The sequence below is a fragment of the Coturnix japonica genome, chromosome 3, assembly GCF_054131305.1.
Source record: "Coturnix japonica strain WE chromosome 3, WE-NBRP24, whole genome shotgun sequence".
NCBI classification, from domain to species: domain Eukaryota; kingdom Metazoa; phylum Chordata; class Aves; order Galliformes; family Phasianidae; genus Coturnix; species Coturnix japonica.
The window spans coordinates 91,877,040-91,900,030 of NC_140665.1; the positions used below are offsets into that span (position 1 = coordinate 91,877,040).

At 41.1% G+C, this 22,991-nt stretch overlaps 1 protein-coding gene across 7 annotated transcripts in view; it reads right to left on the reverse strand.

The window, feature by feature from the left end:
- The window catches only part of ROCK2 (Rho associated coiled-coil containing protein kinase 2), an 89,661-nt gene that overhangs the window by 52,927 nt on the left and 13,743 nt on the right, over positions 1 to 22,991 (reverse strand). The gene's annotated exons all lie outside the window — the stretch shown is intronic.

Sequence of the window (22,991 nt, forward strand, 5' to 3'; positions counted from 1 at the left end):
TGACAATTCAACACATAACTCAAGCTCACAAAACTATACTGCTTAATTTTTAGGTTATTCAAGAGAAGACAAGTCAGAAGGTTGCGTGCCATTCTGCTACCAGTGATCAGTACTGTCTTCTCAGCAGTTAAGACCTCTTAGAATAGTGAAGAACATCAAAATTGAAACTAAAAATACAAGACTTAAACAAGATCTACAAGTTAAACTCCACCTTTCAGCAACCTAGAAAAACTTTACAGATTATTCTCCAAATCACACAGCCTTAATAATAAATATTAGTTTCAGACATTAAGAGTCACAGCCAGTATTCATACTCAGCATCTCCAATGTTCTACCTGAACTTTGCTCACTGCTCTAAGAAAATCTTGAGCTTGTTTTTAAAGGTTTTTGAACCTCAGCAGGGCACAGAGATTTTAGTCAGAGATCACATCACATTTATTAATAGCAACCAACAGCCTTTCAGCCTTCGTAGTACCTGGCACATGTAAATAAGGCCGCAGCTAACAATCCTCTTGTTTGTTTTTTAAATATGCCTGGCAAGGGATCATTTCTGGTTCAAATCTCATTAAAATTGTTATAGTTATTCTAATGATATGTCTACTGGGATAGACTTAAAGACAGGGCCTGAGATTATAAACACATTCTGAATGCTAGGCAGTACTAAATATGTATATATACAAATAAGATGACCTCATTTGTTGAAATGTCACTCCTCAGTTTCACCACAAAAAACATTCGTGATTAAACACGTTTTCAATATTGAGAGATGGAATTGCAGTTGTTTGGTTTTGTTTTTTTACTATTTATTTCCGTCTCCAGCAAAAGGAAGTCTCTTGGAAATCATCAGTAGCAGCCACTAGACCATGCATAGAAGACAAGGCTTGCCCAAGAAATTACAAGACAGACATATTTGTGTGATTTCCTACACAGATGACTAAAGGTCAGAGACACCTCTGCCTAAATTGGTACAAAAATATCATTAGCATCTCACTAGGGTCACATCTGAGGATCCCAAGAGAACCTCATTTATTAAATTTGACATAAATCTAGAACATAAGAGACTTGCAGATGTACTAAAATACTGCATGAAGCATAAAACTTCAAGGCTTCAAATCATTTCAAAGGCAAAAAATCACAAAAGGTCCATCTTTACAATTAGGAGATCAACCAAAGGAAGCAGGAGGCCTGAAAGGATGAGTAAAGAATTCTCAACTACACTCAGACATGAAATAGGAGTGTACATGAGGTGGAAGCAAGGGCAGGGACCAGGAGGATGAAGCCGACATCCCAAGATACAAGGCCACATTAGGAAAATCAAAGCTGATCTGAAGATGAGTCTGGAGAAGTTTGAAAAAGGCAACAAGAAAGGGTTCCACAAGTACATAAGCAGCAGAAGACTAGGGAAGACATGGGCCTGCTGCTGAGCTGAGCAGGGCAAGCTGGTAACAAAAGGTAAACAAAAGAGAAAGGTACTCAAGGCATTCTTTGCTTTACTCTCAGTCTTCAGGAATCTTAGGTACCTTGTATCAGAGGAAGTGGGAAGACTGAAGTCAGGAAGACTTTCCCCTGGTGTGGGCCAAGTGCCAGGACCCAATCCTCCATGACAGAAATGCCTGAACAAACTGGATGTACGCAAGTACAGCCCTGACAGGATGCACCTGCGAGTGCTGAAAGAGCTGGCTGATGTCATGGAGAGGCCTTTAAAAAGGTAACATCAATGAAGAGAGGCTACTGAACTGTGAAAGATACCTGTCTTCAAGCAGGGGAAGGAAGATTTAGGGATCTAAGGGCTGGACAACGACACGTTAATTCTTGGGAAAGGGATGGAGAAAATGCTCCTAGAAACCATTTCCAAACATGTGAAGGACAAGAAGGTGATCAGGATTAGTCAGCATGGATTTATGAAGGGGCAGTGATGTCTGGCCAGGCTGACAGCTGTCCACAATGAGGCAGCTAGCTTGGTGGATGAGGGAGGAACAGTTGTTGTTTACCCCAGCTTCAATAAAACATTTGGCATTGTCTTCCATAATGTTCTCATAAACAAGCTGATGAAGCACAGGTTGCACAAGTGGGTGGTCAGAGGATTGAAAACTGGCTGAGAGACTATGCCTGGAAGATTTTGATCTATGGCCAAAGTCCAGTTGGAGACCAGTCACTAGTGGTATACCCTGGGGCTCGATACTGGGGCCAGCAACTTTTTACCACTTCATTAACCACCTGCTGCACCCTGCGAACAAAACAAACAAACCAAATTAGGGCGAGCGTCTGAAACACCACAGGCCTGTGCTGCCATTCAAAGGGACCACGAAAGGCTGCAGAACTGGACAGAGAGAACATGTGAGGAAATGAATCTGAGGAGGAATAACCCCAGGCAGAGGATTCACCTTTCAAACTGTTTTATGTTACTTTTCAGAACTTCCTTATGAAAGAAATATAAAATAGTATTACTAAGCCCAAAGAGAAGGCAATGAATCATACAAAGTACCAATTGCTAATTACTTTAAGAACAATACTTAAAGCCATTACTCCATATTGATTTTCAATGTTCCTGAAAGACCTATCAAGGAGAAAGGAGTGATGACCCAGGTCGTAGTACTCAGACACATTGGAGTCTCACCACCTACTACCAAATTTGATGAAGATACAATAAATCTAAAGCAAAGTACTGAAGTTGTTAAATACTTATGGATTAGTCAGTGCTTGTATTGTCCAATGACCTTGCCATGCCCAACAGGAAGCACTCTGAGTTAAGACTTCCTGTAGAAATCACGTAATAGAATACGTAATTCCAAACTCTCTATTTAGCAGTATATATTTGCAGTGTAACAGCATTAATAAGGCTGTAGCTTACAGTAGCAATGTACAGTGTCAAAGTGAGAGCCCTTGTTACTCTCCAGAATCCCTAAAAGTAATTAGAGTTTCACAGTTGATCTAGAGTAGATTTTGATGGCAAATCACAGCTCTCATCTGCACACATTCAATAACAAAAACTAGTTCTCTAGAGCCCTGAGCACATTCTTACTCTACTTTGTTCTTCACAATCCACTACCTTATTTGTCAGTCTTTTTGCCATCCTTTTCTCATTGCTACGGAAACAGAATTTTTATAGTCACTTACAATTAGTTGTGTATTTTAAGGAAGAAGATGTAAAAGTACTCGATATTACCACAAATTAATGAGGCATATTTTTGGTGGGGTTTTATTTGGAGGTTTGTTTGTGCGTTTTTTTTGGGGGGGAGGGGAGATAAACTGATATTTTAACGCTTCTCATGCAATCTATTTTAAAGGTTGCTTAAACAAAACAATTCTGGTGTGTTCTATTTATTCGCAAAGTCAGGGAAAAGAATTAAGTTATCAACAGCAACAAACGTTTTAGTGAAGCTGGATTACAAGGTCCAAAGCAACCACGACTTCCAAGTAAAACTGAGCTGCACTTTATCAATTCAGAAGTCACTGTTTACTCCCTATGTCATTCCAATTCCAAAGTTTTGTTTTTGTTTTTTTGAGGGCTACAAAAACTGAGAACCATATTTGTAGCTATTTTATTTATTTATTTATTTATTATTATTAGCTCTGTCTCCTTTTCAGGAATTTCGGGTGACAGTTTGAATAAGTGGTTATTAACAAACAGGAATCTGAGCAGAGCACGGATGCTTGCTAAATATTTGGAAACCTCCTAATTCTTATTAGCTACATCTGGCATCAGAGAGGCCATCAGTATCAGCACCATGATGAACAGAAAGAGCATCTCCTTATATTTATCCCTGTGAACAAACATTATTGGCATCTTTCAGGAGGGGAGTAAACTCTTCGAAAGGGCTCACAATATCAGGACAAGGGGAAATGGATTTAAGTTAAAAGAGGGAAGATTTAGGTTGGATGTTAGGGGGAAGTTCTTCACTAGGAGAGTGGTCAGGCCCTGGAACAGGCTGCCCAGGGAGGTTGTGGATGCCCCGTCCTTGGAGCTGTTCAAGACCAGGTTGGACGGGGCCCTGGGCAACCTGATCTAGTAAAGGTGTATGTTTGGTGGCCCTGCCAGGCAGGGGGGTTGGAACTACATGATCCTTGAGGTCCCTTCCAACCTGGGTCAGTCTGTGATTCATTCTGTGATCTTTCAAAGACAGGATTTAAGCTCTTATGCACACTTCTAAGGTAAGGGATTTCAAATTCTTATCAACATGTGCTTTATGAAAGACTTATGCCCTGTACACTAGTATTTTGTCAAAAGGTGGTTCCTTAAGCTTTAGATTTTCATTAAAGGGCCTAGTTTACATTACTTGACTCTAAGATTGCACTACAAATTAAAAACATGGTTCCAAAGACTACAGAGTAAAATGGACCCCTCAAAGTGAAGATAAACAATCCAGGAAATGACATCTCTCTAGTCTAGGCTTCACAGATAAGTCACTTGAACCAGGAAATATGTTATTAAAGTGATTTCACTGTTCACTTCCTCTTTCTGCTATTACAAAAGGTTCAGAAGCTAAACAGGCCCAAAATAGCAACTTCCAAACAAACACGCTGTTGGCAAAGACAGCTCTGCCCACACCATTCCATTAAAAGCCTTTTGCTCTTGGCAAACAGGCTGAGACACTCTCTCAGGACTGTTTTCCAAGAGAAAAGTCCACATTAGATATTTTTGCACAACCATTCTACATCAGGAGAGATGGGGTCCCGACCACCCTGGCAGCACAAATCTCCTCTGGGGACAACGCACTGTTTGGCTCTCAGTCAGCAACTCCTACTGTAGCAAGACCTGAATTAACTGAAAAAAAAATCAGGAGTTATTAAAACTATAAGATGTTTAAGTTGATTTTTTCTCTTTCTGACAAAGGGGCTACATTAGGGAGAATTAATGGTGGCATCTAAATAACCAGTTTGATGTTAATTCAGAGCAAACCCACCAAAGCCCTCACAGAATTAAACTATTCCATGCTGATTCTCATTTTCATAACTAAAATACTCATTTGTACCTGTCCAGAGGCGATGCACACATGTACATCCCACAGGATACCAGAACAGCTCAGGCTACTTCCATTTACTCCTTACCTTTATGCTGAGAAAAAAATAAGAACAACTCAAGGCCAAAAAATAAGCACAAATTGCTTCCTTAGTACCCACAGGCAGCAACTCATAACTCTGGAATAATCAGCAAAGTTCATGACAGCATTACATATAAGAAAAGCAAAACACTAATTCTTTCCCTTTTGTCAGCTTCCCAAGTCCTCACATTTTAATAAACTACGCTGCAGAGGGAAGTATGGATAGAAAAGTATGTAACTTCAGACCACATTTTTCTAATTAGACCTACATGCTTTTTAAAGCACTGCTTCCTTAATCTATGCACACACAAACTGACCATCTAATGACGCTTTACCAGGATTAAATCCCTACTATATTCTTCTATATGACAAATGGAGTTGTACGTAATTCTTGTCCTTCCTGAGTGATTACTTCTTTCCATAACATAGAAGGCACCTTAGGATCTAAGGCCAGAAGCTCAGTAACAGCACACAATAGGAAAAAGGACTGATAGCTCATATGCAAGGCAAGCATACTGTTTTTCCTCAGCTTATTCTACTCTAGTGTTCATTGGAATACACTGTAATTCATTTTGATATTATTGAAGACGAATAAGCGTGTGAAGGAATACTTCAGGTCATGATAATAAAGCCAGTGTTTTATGTGAAGAGGTCTTGCATTTCTCAAAGCTCTTCAACAGTTCTACATTACATAACACATGTAAGTTTGGACAGTACTGAATATACGCACTACAGAAACCTGAATGCATCTGCCCACAAATAAATACATAAATATTTAACAGCAGGTTTTAACATGCAATTCAATTTCTATACAGTGTGGAGATAAATATTAAAGCACAAAAAAAACCCCCACTGTCAATAATTGAATAGATGTAGATTTTTCTTCATTGTACAACAAACCTCTCATTGGCTGTCATGATGTGCTACATCCTATGTGCACCCTGTAGTGGTTTTATGCTATGATGTCAAACTGTTCAATTGCAAAAACAGGATGACAATACACCAAAAATGGCAGCCTCCTTACAGAGCAGTGAGAATGAACACGAAGCAGTCTTTTAAGAGGCAACAAAAAGGTTAATGAATAGCACTGTGGAAGAGCAAAAGCAAGTACCTTACAAACAACAAGAGGAAATGATAGATGATACTTTATTTAAGAACAATTCAAAGTGCACTGTAAGTTAAGAAGAGCGAACTATACATGGAAGGTTTAAGTTTTCCTTAATGCTACTTATACAGACAGATTTACAAGGAATAAAAAGAACAACAAAAAAATCATAAGATGTCCTGAGAGCATCGAGAGCAACTGGAATCGACTCTAAAACATTGAACCCAATCCACTTCTTTGAGAACTGAGGAGAGCATGACAGGTCAACGGGACTGAAAAAGGCAATAGAAAGAATTACCCTTAAAAGGCAGGAGATGATTTGACCTCATTGCAGCCTTTCAATACCTGAAGGGAACTTACACCCAGGAGGGGAGTAAACTCTTCAAAAGGGCTGACAATAGCAGGACACGGGGAAATGGTTTTAAGTTAAAAGAGGGAAGATTTAGGTTGGATGTTAGGGGGAAGTTCTTCACTAGGAGAGTGGTTAGGCCCTGGAACAGGCTGCCCAGGGAGGTTGTGGATGCCCCGTCCTTGGAGGTGTTCAAGACCAGGTTGGACGGGGCCCTGGGCAACCTGATCTAGTAAAGGTGTATGTTTGGTGGCCCTACCAGGCAGGGGGGTTGGAACTACATGATCCTTGAGGTCCATTCCAACCCGGGTCATTCTGTGATTCTGAGATGGGGGAATGTCCCAAACTATAAACCTGCACACTTGTGGAGAGGGAGTTAGAACAGGATTTTAATTTGTAAGAACCCAGAAGATTAATATGTGAGGTTCAGGTTGCAAGTTTGTTCCTGTTTCTCATAAAAAAGTGTCATGTAACCAATTTCTGGCAGAATACATCATGATAAAGCAAAGCATCTTAGTGTAAAAATAAGAGAGAAGATTCACCGCTCTCATTAGCAAAATTACGCTGTATAGGAAGTATAAGAAAATACTTGAGATGTGATTATTAGGAGTTCGGTATAAGATTTGGAAAAGTATGTCAAATATATTCAGCTGGGTGCGCCCCATTACAATTCTAGGGAATATTTTCATTCTCATTATAAAGTATCAAAAGAGTGACTTAACAGTTAAAAGCAACTAAAAATCACCAAGCTCAGAATTCCAGGCATGTTACAGTGCTTTGTACTGTGTTTTAAATGATCTCAAAATGAAGAAAGAATTAATAATAAAGGAATCAACTCGAGAGATGAGCGCACACACGAAAAACACACCACACTAACAGATGTTTTTGAAAGAAACTGAATGTACACAACATGAAAACGGGAATAATTCAACAGGAAGATAACAGGAAAAGACAGCATTATAGAGGACTAGAATTCCAATGCAGGCTGTATAAACAGGAGGTTCACCGTGTAAAACCTCACAGAGGACTCATGTTCTTTATGTGCTAGTGTAGCCTAAGTCAACGTGTTGCATCCAACTCTGAATCCCTATAAAAACAACAGAAGACAAGTTGGAGGAGAACCAAGAGGAGGTTAACAACAGCAGGGAAGTGACAGGCAACGCACACATGGGAACACAGTGGAAACCAAAGTTTTTAGTCTTAAAAAAGATCCGCTTCAAAAAAGACATGACAATTCCGTTCAAAACATAAAAAGCTGTTGTGAGCAATAATGATGGGTGTTTTCCCACATCTCCAGAAACGGCATAAGAAATGGGCTGAATTTCAAGCAAAGACTGAGGTTGCCGATGATGACAAAAGCTCTGAATAGCAGCAGTGATGAACTGACATCACACACCAAACCAATGAAGCTGATAAATTTGCTTCACAGGAGATGAGCACGTTAGCCCAGCATCAGTTGCAGTAGTTCCAGCTCTGAGCCTGCCTCTGTGAGAAGGACTCTACTGGAGATCGCTAACAGCCCTTCCAAGCCTGGGAACTCTTCAGAGCAGAACAGAAGAAATGCAATAAAGTGAGAACTTAAGCCAGAGCACTGAGATAGCATAGTAAACTGGCAGCTGGTTGTAAACGCACAGCAATTTAATCTTTCCATCATCCATTTTAATTAAACAGTGCATTAACAGTTTCCCGCTACTCCAAAAATTCTTTCTTTCTTCCTAAATGCAACTGTTAAATTCATTACTTGTTTCTCTGCCAGATCAGCTGTTCTATTTTCTCCATAAACCTTGGCAAAAACAAAGCAGGTCTTGCATGTCTTGCCGGTTAGCACTGTAGCCATGGAAAATTCAGCAGTTGAGCACAATCTCCTTTATCAGAAGTCATTGTACCTTTCCAGTTAACTTTGATTTTAGAATTCTTATTGCCTCCAAAAATAATAATAACAAGAATTAATGTGCGCTGAAGCCGAGAGTTGCAAACCTCTTAAAATAACACCGGAGATAATTTCCTATTAATTTGAATTCTCTAAAGCCTTTAATAGCTAGCTTAGCTTCTTAACAAGAGAATAAAGGCAGAATGGTGATTTTGCTTGTTAACTCCTGCCGCAAGCCATTTACGCATCGCTTCAGGAGATTGTTCAAGCAAGTGGGGGAAATAGCACGAATATTAGATTCACAAGGAAACTACAAGCACACAGAAATCAAACCTATGCCTAGAACTGCTCCTCTGGCCCCCTGCAGAAGTGGAATAACCTACTGCCCATAAAAATCCAAATAGAAAAAGCACAGCTTCTTATTCATTTCTTCCCCCCAGAAAGCAGAACTTTCACAGGCTGCAGCTGGAGGAAACAGAGGTAATATCAGGAATACAGGCAAAAGGTCAGAGCTCATCTGCTGCTGAGGCAGGAGACAGATGTGCAGCCTATTCTTAACAACCTGTTTTGACCACAAGACCATCCTCGTTTCATATTAAATAAGGGCTCTGCTTCTCCATCATGAAAATGTTAATCTTTCCTTACCCTCAGGCAGCTCCATCTGTGAAGTCAGTTTCAGCAACAAGCCACTGCACCTTATACAATCACAGCCATCTATCCCTCGATTTCACCATGGGCTTATTTTTGGATAAATACATCTAATATGTATTATGTCATATGTTATACCTTTCACTAATCTGCTTAGCAGTCGTGGATAATTAAGACGTAGGAACCAATCTGACAACTAACATGTATATTTACAAGAGTCCATAATGAAAATTGTTAGAATCTCTTTCCTAGTAATTGGAATCACAAAAAGTGAGGCCTGAAAGTAAAAATCGAGATAGCATCTAGCAGCCTCCTCCTCCAAAAGCACAATTAACTGCACATAATAAAAGGACTTTTTTTTTTCCCCCAATCAACAATACAGAACAGTTACAAAATCTCTCTGTACTAAAAATACCAGCAAGTATTTAGAACATTTCCAACCCAATATGTGCACCTCTCACGTTACCTCCTGCCTAACCTCGAATCTGATGCCAGCAGTGCATTCTAAGCAGCTCTACTTATATCTTAAAATACAATTCCACGAACCCAGAATTCCACTTTCAAGTGATACACAGAAGTGAAGCAATCAAAATCACATCTAACTGCTGCAGCACGGAAAAAGGCAGAAAACTTATTGCCAGAGATTGATTATTTCCTTATATGTTTAAAAAGCTCAAGGTGTCAAGAGCTGTCCACCAGGCATCAGGATGCTCCGACCCATCTGCCAGCATTTAGGTATTCATACAGCAACAAATGGATGCATTTGCTAAAGAAAGGAAACAGATCGGTAAGGAGATAATTATTTTCATCCACAGAAGTGAAGCAGCTCTAAAAAACGTATCTCACAGAAACAGATTTGACAGTCAAGGAAATGATTTACAAACCCTTTCAGCTTATTTAATTATATTTCAATAAAACATTACGTGAATGCCTTATTTTTAAAACCAGCTGACATTCTTAGAGGTATTTATACCTGGTCATGATTTTTGCTAATATAAATCATGATTTTACCTTTGTAAAATCCATGACAACCAGCTTTTATCTTGATTTGAAATTTGCTCACTGACTTCAATAAAAAGATATTTAGGAGGCCAGTAGCTCCCACCTCTAGCAACAGAATAGAACATACTGGATTTTACACTAAGCCCCGACAGAACTGTTTGATCTTCTGTGTTTCTCCCTAGAATAGACAGCATACCTCTTCCTTTGTCATCTCGTATCATGTGAAGAAACTTCCCACAGAATCACAGAATGACCCGGGTTGGAAGGGACCTCAAGGATCATGTAGTTCCAACCCCCCTGCCTGGCAGGGCCACCAAACATACACCTTTACTAGATCAGGTTGCCCAGAGCCCCGTCCAACCTGGTCTTGAACACCTCCAAGGACGGGGCAGTATTTCCCATTCCTGAAATACTGACAAAAATAAAATGGAAAAAAAAATAGGGGGAAAAAACCCACCTAACTGGCTTTGAGCAAGGGATGAACCCAGATGATCTCATCAAGTCAAGTCTGAATTATTCGGTGATTCTACAGTTCTGTTTGACTTGAATACAGACGCGGGGTCGCACCATTAAGATCAGTTGTTATATGATGGGGCTCAGAAAAACTTTTCATTTAGCAAATTACGGTTGTTAAATAAGGAAATTCTTTATTGAGGAAAATAAATAGTCATGAAGAAGGAAGCATAACAGTAGCAAAGAAGGGGCAGCAACCTCCTGTCACACATTGTGACAGACTTTCTTCAGAAAACCTGATTAAATTATAATCTTTCATTACTTACTATTATAATTACTCATTTCCATGTCCCTAAGCAGAAAGTTTGTTCTGTATACAAATCAATAGTAATCACAAATTTCACCTAGACGATCAATTAGAACTTTTACACTGCAATGAGTTAAGCCCCAAAGCTGTGAATAGGGTCAGGTAAAGCTTCTGACCTCAGTTAGAAGAGGTCCAAAGGGCCACAGAAAACATTAGGTAAATTCATTTCAGGGATTTTTCCAACTGCTTTATCAATAAATTAATACAGCAATGGAAGAACCATTGCTTGTTTAGTAAGAATGCAGTTTGACATTTCTACCCCCTAGTCAACCACAAATGGGGGAATATCAACTCTTGACTTCTGACCAGTTTATCTAGTCATAACTCCCACTCAGCAGATCCTGTTATATATTCTGTGTAATGAATCAATTTGCAAATTCCTATGCCAGCAGATAAATATTGGAATGACTGCTATTAAGCCTATTTGTCTTAAACCTGGAAGTATTTAGTCACGCTGCCACTGGAAAACCACAAAATACATGCATAAAAGCATATCCATGATCACAGACATTTATGTCTTGGCAATGAAAAGATATGAAGGGTGGTATGGAAGACTTCTGTGAGTAAACTGCCCAGGGAGGTTGTGGATACCCCGTCCTTGGAGGTGTTCAAGGCCAGGTTGGACGGGGCCCTGGGCAACCTGATCTAGTAAAGGTGTATGTTTGGTGGCCCTGCCAGGCAGGGGGGTTGGAACTACATGATCCTTGAGGTCCCTTCCAACCCGGGTCATTCTGTGATTCTGTGTAAATCAGCAGCAAAAGTAAGTCAATAAAGGCACATTTTCTCAGTGGAATTGGTGACATAGTAGAAAAGCCCAGGCCACCTGATGGCTTCTTTGCTGCAATCTCCCAAGACAGCTTTATCCCAGGGATCCTGATGGGATGCATCTGAGGGAGTGGAAGGAGCACACTGGAATCATTTCCAGGCTGCTCTACCACCTTCAAAAGGTTGTGGCCACTGCAGAAGACAGCAGGTGTCAGGCCCGTCTTCAAGAAGGGCATGAAAGAAAATCTGCAGAACTACAGGCCTGAATTTCCACTAACTTCAGGCCCCAGGACAATTATGAAGCAATTAAATTGTATCCCATCAACTTGACTGCATTCTAACACAAGAGGCAGCACATGGGAGCTGCCACATGGAAAATTGCACTCAGCTACATGGAAGCACTTTTTCTACCACCGGGAGTAGCCAAACATTGAAATGCACTGCATAGGGATCGTGGAGAGTCTGTATTTGGAGATTTTCAAAACATAATTCCTAAACATCATCATCTAATTGAACCTGCTTAAAGCATGTCAGCAGCCCAGACCGGCAGCCCTGCAGAGGCCTCTGGCCTTCCCTGTTTAGTTTTGCACAGCAGTTTCAATCAGAGCTCAATTACTAACAGGGTGCCTGTAAGTCTCCAGAAATACCACAAATTATTTGGCTAGATGATTCTGTTAGAAAAGCCGAACAGAAATTCTGTAAAACAATGCTACATCAGGAGTTGCATTGTCACAGTGATCAGGGATGAGGGCCTGTCTGTGGAAGATCTTGGCTTGGTTTTGTTTTGTACTGCTGTCAGATCTAAGATAAGAGATGGATAAACATGAACTGGAATACAGGGACAATAGCAGGCAGGATCAAAGGCAGTCACCTTAAATCTGGTCTCTTACATATGTGGTGACTCATATTAAAATCATTCTCTCTTTGGATCCCAGTTAACAGGAAGATGGAAGGCAAATGAACCCAGCATACAAGAGACTCAACACATAAGGAAGATTTTTTTTCCACATCTTATGGAGTAAAGCGGAACACTGTCATAGGATGTTTCTGCTGCCGAGAGCTTCACATCAGTCTAAAGGCTATTTGACCTAAAGGAGATAGAGCTGTCAAGAACTACCAGACAGAAAAACATCCCATTCACCTTGAGGAGTTCCCGAGCTGTGTGCTGCCTCCAGACTAACACAAGAGGTTTCTTTCTCTAACATTCTCTCCTAGGCATCTCTAGCAATTGGCTGAGCATCCAATGTCACTTCACTTCTCCTTCCAACTGATGACAATCCTTGCAGTGTGGAATGGGTAGGCACATAAGACTGCTTTGGATCTCCCCACAAGAAGTAATTTCATCTCTCATCAAGTGGAAACAAAATGAAACTGAGCGTATAAAATTTCTCTTTTGTTTTTAAAACCAACATTCCAGGTACATTCAATGCTCTTAGGAGTTGATTTTCTTTACTGTACAGACAATGCAAAAACCACTCACGCTGCAGTTTCTGAAATACCACGACTGATTATCAGTTTTACAGCTGGTTAAACCTCATTCTAGTTAGAAAAGGCTATTTGTTGTGGTAATAATCTAGATGGTAATTGTGAAATAAAGTGGGACACTTAGTCTGGCATTTGCGTAACACCTTCCCAGAGTATTTTTCTTTCCCAGTATCCCAACTGTAGGTGTAAATCAAACAGCTGGGTGTGCTCGTGTATACGTCAGATCTTTTTGTTTGCATTCCTGAAAAGGAATCGGATCAAATTAGCAAAGGAAACTGCAGTCTTCTACAAAGATTAAAAATCACAGCGCAGCTCTATCGCTAACAATGAAAACAGCTGCAAGTTGTAGCAATGTTAAATGTATTATTCATCTTCAAAAGAACATTAATATTTTTCTTTTTAAGGAAAAATGACTGTTTCAATTTCATTTTAGCTGCACAATGTCAGCAACCTTGAAAATCAGTCTTTTCAAGTCCAACTCAAAATACAGTGATCTCTGCTAACAAAAGCAGCATTGTGAAATCATTCAGAAATTAGTTGTACTGCAGTAAGTACAGTTTCTCTGTAGTAGTTATGCTTGCGTTACTGTACAACCTCTCTTTCATTCATTATGGATGAAGCTGTACATAAGCGCATCCATCCCCCTAGCCATGAGAACTGCAGTGTGGTTCTCAGATAGCCATACAAGTGTTCATACTTGATCACTTCCAGTAATACTACATTTTCAAGGCAACATTCACCTTATCTTCTTTCACTCTATAAGTGAATGACTGGTCTCTGACTTCCTCTACACTAATGAGGGATCAGTGAGGAAGAGCATGAAGTGATATATAAGTCCCATGTCTTTTTTAGTTGCAACTCACAAGAAAATGTTAATGCTAACGTACAAATCCAGCATGATAGAAATTTACTGTGTGGATTTCAAAGAGGTGCAATACCCCACAACATAACTAACTTTGTAATACCTATTTCTAAATTTTGATATCACCTTGTACTCAATACTATGCAATTCTATATTTAAGCCATCTCAGAATGCCATTACTCTCAGTTAGGTACCAAAATAGAACTCCTAGAAGCATTAATCCCTTATGCTGATTCACTTACCTAAAAATGTAACTTCAGTTCTTCGAAAGTACAAAGCTGAGTTCATTATGAGCTCAAATCACTGATGTTAATCTATACTTTTGAGAAGCACTTATTACAGATATTGCTTTCATCACAGTAACAGCTATTTATGAAACTGCTCGTATGTAACCATAACCTGCCACTTTGTCTTATCCAACCACTACTTTAATTCACCCTGAATAAGAAACTGACCGTGAAGTGCCTATCCAAAAACTAAGTACGAACCAAGTGCACTTGTATAACATCAGCAAAGTGAAACTCTTTCTCTGCTGAAGGATAAACAAAGATTTCGGGAAGCTAAAAATACTGCTATCATCAGATTTGGAGATATTTAAGACTCAAAATATTAATATTCACAAATACTGATGCAGATTTGGCTTGAAAAGAGGGTATCATTTATTCACGCATAGGAGCAGGGAGAATGAAAATCCACAGACAGTTTTCTACAGTACATCATGATACTGAAAATGAAGGTTTAAGCTGAAATGTGGAGAACAAAACAACAGGCCAGAGTTTAGGTGACATAATATGGGTAGGAAAGGCGGTCAAACGTTAAGAAGTTGCAAAAAGAATGGAAAAGGATTACCTTGCAAAATAACAATGCTCATTTAAAAGACATTTTCAAAGGGATTCCAAATGTTATCACTTCGACTTGGGCAAAAAGAAGAGTGGACCAGATAAAATGATTGTGGTCTCTTCAACTAAATTGCTCAATTCAAATTATAGACTAATGTTTCTGCACTGACTTTAAATTCTGTTATCTACTGAAGTTTGTGATGAGATGTAATTAGATTTTAGTTTTGTTATCTTTTAATGTCAGCATATGAGTCAAGTGAATATTCACTTCTTTATCACTGACCTGTACTATGGAAGAAACTGAAGGTGTCTTCTGATGAGAAGACAGCCCTAGTTGTTGAATGACGTGTGGTCTACGACAAATAAGCCCATGGAATCTTCCCCACTGACAGCACCCAAAGCAACGACTTCAATACCGGACACACTGCTGTATTTGATGCCCACACCTCCATTTCAGATCTATACCAACTACAGAATCACACCCCAAAGAATCCAGCCCTGCCATCTCACTGCACTGCAAATTAAAGTGTGGATAATCCCAACAGCTCTTATTTGCACTTTCAATTATAAACCCAAACACAGACAGACCTCCGCCTGCTTGGAGCATGTGCACAACCACGCAAAGTTCACAGCGCATATTATTTCTCCTCCCCCCTGTCATGGGTTATTTCCCTTCAATGGCCCACCCTGCATAATCCATATAAGATCAGACAGGAGGACCCCACAGCCCACCCACCCAACCCCTGCCATGGGCTGGCTGCCCCCACCAACTCAGGCTGCCCAGGGCCCACCCAACCCGGCCCTGAGCACCTGCAGGGATGGGGCACCCACAGCTTCTCTAGACAGCGCACAGAAGTGCCTTATCACCCACCGAGTGAAGGACTTCCTCTTAACTTCTAAATCTAAATCTCCTCTCTTTCTTTTATTTTAAAACTGTTTCCTCTTCAATCTGATCTAGTGAGAGATGTCCTTGCCCCTGGCACAGGGGTGACCTTTAAGGTTCCTTCCAGCCCACCTTATTCTGTAAAATTTCACAAGTAAAAAAGCTAATCCTCTTGCTATGCAGTACATCTGCTGATGAAATTTTATATAATCTTAGTTGGCTTTCAAACGCACGATTCCAAACTAATATGCCAAACATGCTATGCCCAAACACATGCTTCAAAGCGCCCTATTGCTTCCAGTAAAACCTTGGTAAAGCCAATAGCCACTCACACATCCACCAGCTGAGAGAACACAGGAGCACATCCCATGACAGCAGCAAGGAAGCACAACCAGAGGGAGCTGTGGTGATCCCAGGCGAGGTGTGTTACCATCGGTGTGTTACCATCAGCAGCCAGAGCTGTCCTGCCCTGCTCCTCCAGGCTCACAGCTCCAGGCAGGAGCATGGCTTTCCATCCCTTCCATCAGCTGCAAGTGGGATGACCAAGCTCAGCACTGAATCCACCGGTGCTAGGAGTGGCTGGATGCTGAGCTGCTAAGATCTACAGTTCCCTTCCCATGCCAAAAAGCCCTCCCCTCCAGTATTTGCCAGCTTTTCCTTCTCATGTCAGAGCAAAACACACATGCCTGTCAGAAAACTGGAGAAGAAAACAAAAATCCCCAAGCCAATAGACAAGAGTTTCCCAAATTTGGAGACCATCCTTTGCTTACATCTTAAAGCAAATGCTGCCTCCAGAGCATGGACCTTATTTTAATTCCTCATACAGGATTCCATCCTAGTTGAATAAATAAATAACCTTCTTTGCTAAAATGCAGTTTACCAGAAATTAGGGTTGTTTGCAAGGACATGCTGCTTTATATACCAACTTGACATTTACTGTTAACAGGAACGCTAATAAAGACACAGACTCACCCACTTCAGATGGAAAAATACTTTAATTATGTAACTTCTAACTAGCAGTTTTATAGATTGTGTGAAAAGCAGGAAATTTTACCATTCCAGTGAATTTGTGTAAGTAAACTTTAAACTCAGAGCATGATTTCGTATGTGTAAAACTCTGACATTCTCAATGGAAAAAATGAAGTTAGGCTGTGGCAAAGGAAATAAGAACACGACACAAAATCACTTCCTGACTACGTAATGATGCTACTCAGTAATTAAGTGTATTGTTCCAACCAGCCACCAATTCAATAAAATAATCCCCTCCTTCTGAACTGGCACCCCAGGTTCCTACATCCTTCCCTGGATGGAGAGGGTATAGAATCATAGAACCACAAGGTTGGAAAGGACCTATAAGATCATCTAGTCCAACCGTCCTCCCTTTACCATATCTACAGGAAACCCCTAAACCATGTCTCCTAGCTCCCTATCCAGGTGCTTCTTGAACACTGCCAGGGATATACAAATGTAAAAGTAAGGCAGAAGCATGAAGAGAACCCAATAAGCACGCTGTGATTCTTGAAGCAGACTGCAGGACCCCCAGAAACCCAGTGGTAAGCTCTGCTGTCTGGGAGCTTCAAAGTCAGACGAGTGTTTTAAAGCTTCCCCTTGGAAACTGAGCTGCACCAAGTGCTTATGCTACAGAAAGAAGTGTGAAAACAGGGAAATTATTTAACGAAGACGTGTTTCTGTATACCTCATCTCCAATGTTTTCCCTTGCTATGGCTCTATCTCAGCTTGACTTCCAGAGAAAAATCGTTCTCTCAAAGCTAATTTTGCATGGTTTCCATAATGTGCCATTAAGTGATCTTAATATGAGATGCCTGACCACAGCTGTATGTCTTCTTCAAAGTTGCCATGCACTGCTCTGACAGCAAACTGGAAGGTTTTTAAGCTCCATCATGTTTACACAGTCCAGATCACCTTATCATTTTTCCTACAACCATATTTAACTCATCACATGTGGACAGGTCTGTTGTATTCGCAGTGCTCAGCGGCCTAATCAACACAATCACACAGAATCACAGAATGACCCGGGTTGGAAGGGACCTCAAGGATCATGTAGTTCCAACCCCCCTGCCTGGCAGGGCCACCAAACATACACATTTACTAGATCAGGTTGCCCAGGGCCCCGTCCAACCTGGTCTTGAACACCTCCAAGGACGGGGCATCCACAACCTCCCTGGGCAGCCTGTTCCAGGACCTCACCACTCTCCTAGTGAAGAACTTCCCCCTAACATCCAACCTAAATACACAGTAAGAGGGTTTTTTCAAACCTCCAGACTGAAAAAAAAACCTAAAAACTTCTGAAGACTGGGGAATTTCCTAAAGAAAGGAAGTAAAGCTTCCTTTTAGGAAACCTCTTTACATTACTACACTTTGGTTTTCTTTTCTTCCCTTAGATACCCACACAGACCTGCAGAGAACGCCAGGACTTTGTCATCTAAGTTACTGTCTGATTTAGAGTTCAGATTACTCCCTGAAAGTTCTTCTCTTTGCAATCTACTCACCAGAATACAACAGTCAAGCCTATTTTGTGGCTAAACAGCAGCACTCCAACAACTTGGCAAAAGCAGAGAAATTCTGAAAAATTACTATTAATCTCCATTTAGAAAGAGGCCCTGAAGGTCTGCCACACTGAAAGATATTGCTGGCTCAGCATTTTCTTTGATAGTATTACATCTACTGTGCACAGTTCTTGTTGAGCGGTAGCTTTACTGTAAGCATTTTACTTCCACACACCTCAAGGAATTCCTGAGTGAACCACACTGCACGCTGAAATTCACCAGAAGCACCCAACTGAAAAACTATGTCATCCCATCAGTAAATGTTGGGTAGAAATGTTATTGAAGAGCACTTATAAATTTGGCCAGGGAGCAAAAGAGGGTCTGTCTGGCACCATCTCCCAAAGAGAGCACATCCCTGAAGAAACCATTCAGGTTTTAGAACACCAACATTGATGGAGTGCCTGGGTAGTCATATAACATTGCAGCTTTACGTTCTTTGTATATATTTTCCATAATTTCTTGGACACCCAGGAGGGGAGTAAACTCTTCGAAAGGGCTGACAATAGCAGGACACGGGGAAATGGTTTTAAGTTAAAAGAGGGAAGATTTAGGTTGGATGTTAGGGACAAGTTCTTCACTAGGAGAGTGGTGAGGCCCTGGAACAGGCTGCCCAGGGAGGTTGTGGATGCCCCGTCCTTGGAGGTGTTCAAGACCAGGTTGGACGGGGCCCTGGGCAACCTGATCTAGTAAAGGTGTATGTTTGGTGGCCCTGCCAGGCAGGGGGGTTGGAACTACATGATCCTTGAGGTCCCTTCCAACCCAGGTCATTCTGTGATTCTGTGAATGCAGTTCATGTTTTGAAACAGAAGTCTTTACAATCTTCATGTTTTATCTGCGTGATGTCATTCTCTCTCTTTAACAACATATAGTCTTCAGCCAATTAATCCATTTCATTAAAAACATTATGTAAATGAGAACATTAATACAAGCTCTCCACTGCTATGCAATCCTTCCTGAACATGATAGTCTCCCATTAGGAACAATGGGACGAAGATAATTATAAATAGAAGTCTACACACTCTACCCCTCCTCCCCCCCATAGCTCAAAATAGTCGGCTTACACAAATAAATCATACAGTTAATGCGAGCAGTACCTGGTACAGAATATATAGAAATTAGATCAAAATGCAAGGTTTAAAGGAATGAATTAGCAACACGTGATCCAACATAATATAGTTTATTAAAATTGCTTAAATGGAATTGTGCTAGCATTAAAAATACAATGAGAAAAAACCCCAAAGTTGTAATAAATAAAGCTAGCTCTTGTAAGCACAAGTAGTTATCTGTTATACCTTGTAACAGAGCCTGAAGGTCTTCCACCAATAACAAATGTGAAACTGTTGCCATTGTAAAACATGTTGACAGTTGCTTTGTTTTAGCTCTCTGAAAAAAAAATGACTGAAATTAAAGGTTTGGGGGAGTTGTTCTGAGATGGAATTTAGCGAGTAACCTCTGCTTTTCCTTAGGACCAGTCAGTTCTGGTCATTTTTGCAGGAAGAATGTATCAGTATCTACCATTCTAATATATATGCTGCACCAAGGGCAACTACAGAAGATCCTTTTGAAGCCTATTACTTCATTTGCCCTGTACTGCAGAGAGGAACGACTATAACCTTGGCGCTGTCAAGCAGCATTTCAGTAAGAAGTGCAGACATTGGAAGCTGAAGTCTGTGTTGTGGTTAAGTGATACATGATACCCACAGCATCCAGATGGATGTTTCCGGCACTTACTCCACCTGACTCTCCTCAAAAGAAACTACCAAAGCAGGTTAATATTACCATATCCTTCCAAAGCTGTGTATGTTACACGCATCTAACAACGAATAAATCAATTACAGCAACTGGCAGTAATTTTCAGGGCTGCAGATTAACCAGTCAAGCAACATATGTTTGCATACAGCAGTAACCTATTCCAGGCTTCAGGATGAGATTCCAGGACAGTCTAAACCAGTCTCTGTCCCCAGCGCAAAAATCCCCACCCCTCCTTTGAGTCAGTTGCAATGCCCTTCTCATCCTGAACAAGCCAGTTTAGGAAGCTCAACTGGACAGGTCAAAAGTCTTCATTTTTGACCATGCAGCTCCTTAAAGGTGCTCAAATGTAGGAAAGCTGGCAGAAAGAACAGCAAAGTTAGAGAACCAAAAAGAGAAAGGTAATATGTGCATATCGTGCAAGGTTCACTCAGCTCTAAGCGCATTCACGGCTCTATCAGTAAATACATATCTTGGGAAAAGTGTCATCACAAAGTGCTGTGATTTCAATGCTTCCATTTTAAATTGATCCGTTCTCTGCTTAGAAAAGGTAAGATTATGTCACCTCTTCAAATACATTTTCTTTCCCAACTTAATTAAGATGATACAGAATCACAGAATGACCTGGGTTGGAAGGGACCTCAAGGATCATGTAGTTCCAACCCCCCTGCCTGGCAGGGCCACCAAACATACACCTTTACTAGATCAGGTTGCCCAGGGCCCCGTCCAACCTGGTCTTGAACACCTCCAAGGACGGGGCATCCACAACCTCCCTGGGCAGCCTGTTCCAGGGCCTAACCACTCTCCTAGTGAAGAACTTCCCCCTAACATCCAACCTAAATCTTCCCTCCTTCAGCTCGTGACCTCCCAAACAAAAGTTTGGATTTATATTAAGTAGATTGAGCTACGTATCCAGCATTCTTGACTAAGAAGTGAGTTTGTCTGACAATATACGAATTTTGCTGCCAAAACCCTCCCCCACATAAAGGTCAGCAGTTACCACAATTACTTATAAAATAAGTAATAAAATACACTATGTACCTCATTTTGTTGCCTTGGTAAAACATCATTTGATCAGAAAACGCTGCCTAATGTCAAATTAGTGTTGTATCATTTCATCTGGTCAGGCACCAAACCGAGCTGCAGAGACTGCTTCGTGCCACTGGAACATGATGCATGTAGCTGAGGTTTACACTGGTGGAGCAATGGTAACGCAGCACTGGGAAGAATTTCCAAATAAGCACTGGCAGATAAGACTTCAAATTAGTCACTCTGGCATTTCGTATGTTGACAGATTCTACCATTTACAGTTATTTTCAGAAGAAAAGGAGAGCCAACATGCATCTTTTAAACAAGCTTGTTTACACACACAATTCTGCTGTTCCCCAAAATGGGAAGAAACAATAGATTAAGCAATGATCTACAACTTGAAATGCAAAGTAAAATTGCTTGAATTTCAGGCACATACTGATAGGAATTAGCCTTTTTCTTCTTCACAAGACTTGCTTTGTAAGTTCCTTAAACATATCCCTTTCCATTTGCAGCTATTTTTTCTGCATGAAGACCATTGCAGCAATGTACTTTTGCCCCTTTACTTTGTTACATAGCTCTGAACACTCATCACACTTGTTTATACCAACTCATTTATCTCCCGCATTTATGTCACCACGGTTAACTTCTAAATAAGTTTCTTTTGGAAGGAAATATTTTGAAACACTGTTTTTTTGTTTTTTTTTCTAGGGCCTCAACAGTCGCATAGCTAAAAAGCAGATTCCGAGTTGTAAACATTCTCTGTAATTCTGAAAGAAACTAAAGTATTCGCACAGGAATACAAATAGCTTTGTTCTTTGTCACTATGCTTCCTCAGCATTTGTAGGTGCTTCCCAAGAGTGCCCATAGGCTTTCAAATATCCAGGTTACTCATGTATTCCCTGAGAGGGTCCAGAGAAGAACCATGAAGATGATCAGGGGGCTGGAGCAGCTCCCATGTGAAGACTGAGGGAGCTGGGCTTGTTCAGCCTGGAGAAAAGAAGGCTGCAGGGTGACCTCATTGCAGCCTTTCAGTACCTGAAGGGAGCCTATAAACAGGAGGGGAGTCAACTCTTTGAAAGGGTAAGTAACAGCAGGGCAAGGGGAAATGGTTTTTAGTTGAAGGAGGGAACGTTTAGGCTGGATGTCAGGTAGATGTTCTTTACTATGAGAGTGGTGAGGTGTTGGAACAGGCTGCCCAGAGAGGTTGTGGATGCCCCATCCCTAGAGATGTTCAAGGTCAGGTTGGATGGGGACCTCGGCAGCCTGGTCTAGTATTAAATGGGGAGGCTGGTGGCCCTGCCTGGCAGGGGGATTGAAGATTCATAACCTTTGACGTCCCTTCCAACCAAGGCCACTCTGTGATTCTGATTCTGTGACCTGCTCTTCTTCCACAACAGATACACCTCCCCTGCTCCAGCTTTCTTGGGCCTCTTTTCCTCACAGGGCATCATCCTCCAGAACTCTGAATCCCTGAAGAGGCCAAAGTCTTCTCTTCCGAAGTCCAGGGCAGGGAGCTCACTGCACATCCTCCTGCTGCTGTTCTAAGGACCCTGAATTCCAGTGGTGCCCAGTGCCAGGACAAGAGGCACTGGACACAACCTGGAGCACAGGAGGTTCCCTCTGGGTACCAGGACCACTTCTGTGCAGTGCAGGTGAAGGAGCACAAGCAGCCCAGAGCTGTAGGGTCTCCTCCTTGGAGCTCTCTGGAAGCCCCCAGTCGTGGTGCTGAGCATGCTGCTCTGGGTGTGCCTGCTGGAGCCTGCCAATGCACCCAGTGTGCCCTATCAACCCTAACCACCCTGTGATTCATTACCACTATTGGAGATAATGGCTTACAACCCAAAAAACTAGGCTGCAGACTTTGCTTAATAAATACAATGTTCATCTATAACTCAAGTATTTGAGGAAAGGTAGTAGTGTAGATTTTTTGTTTGCTCATGAAAAATAAATCAGAATTGTTTTTTTTAGATGTT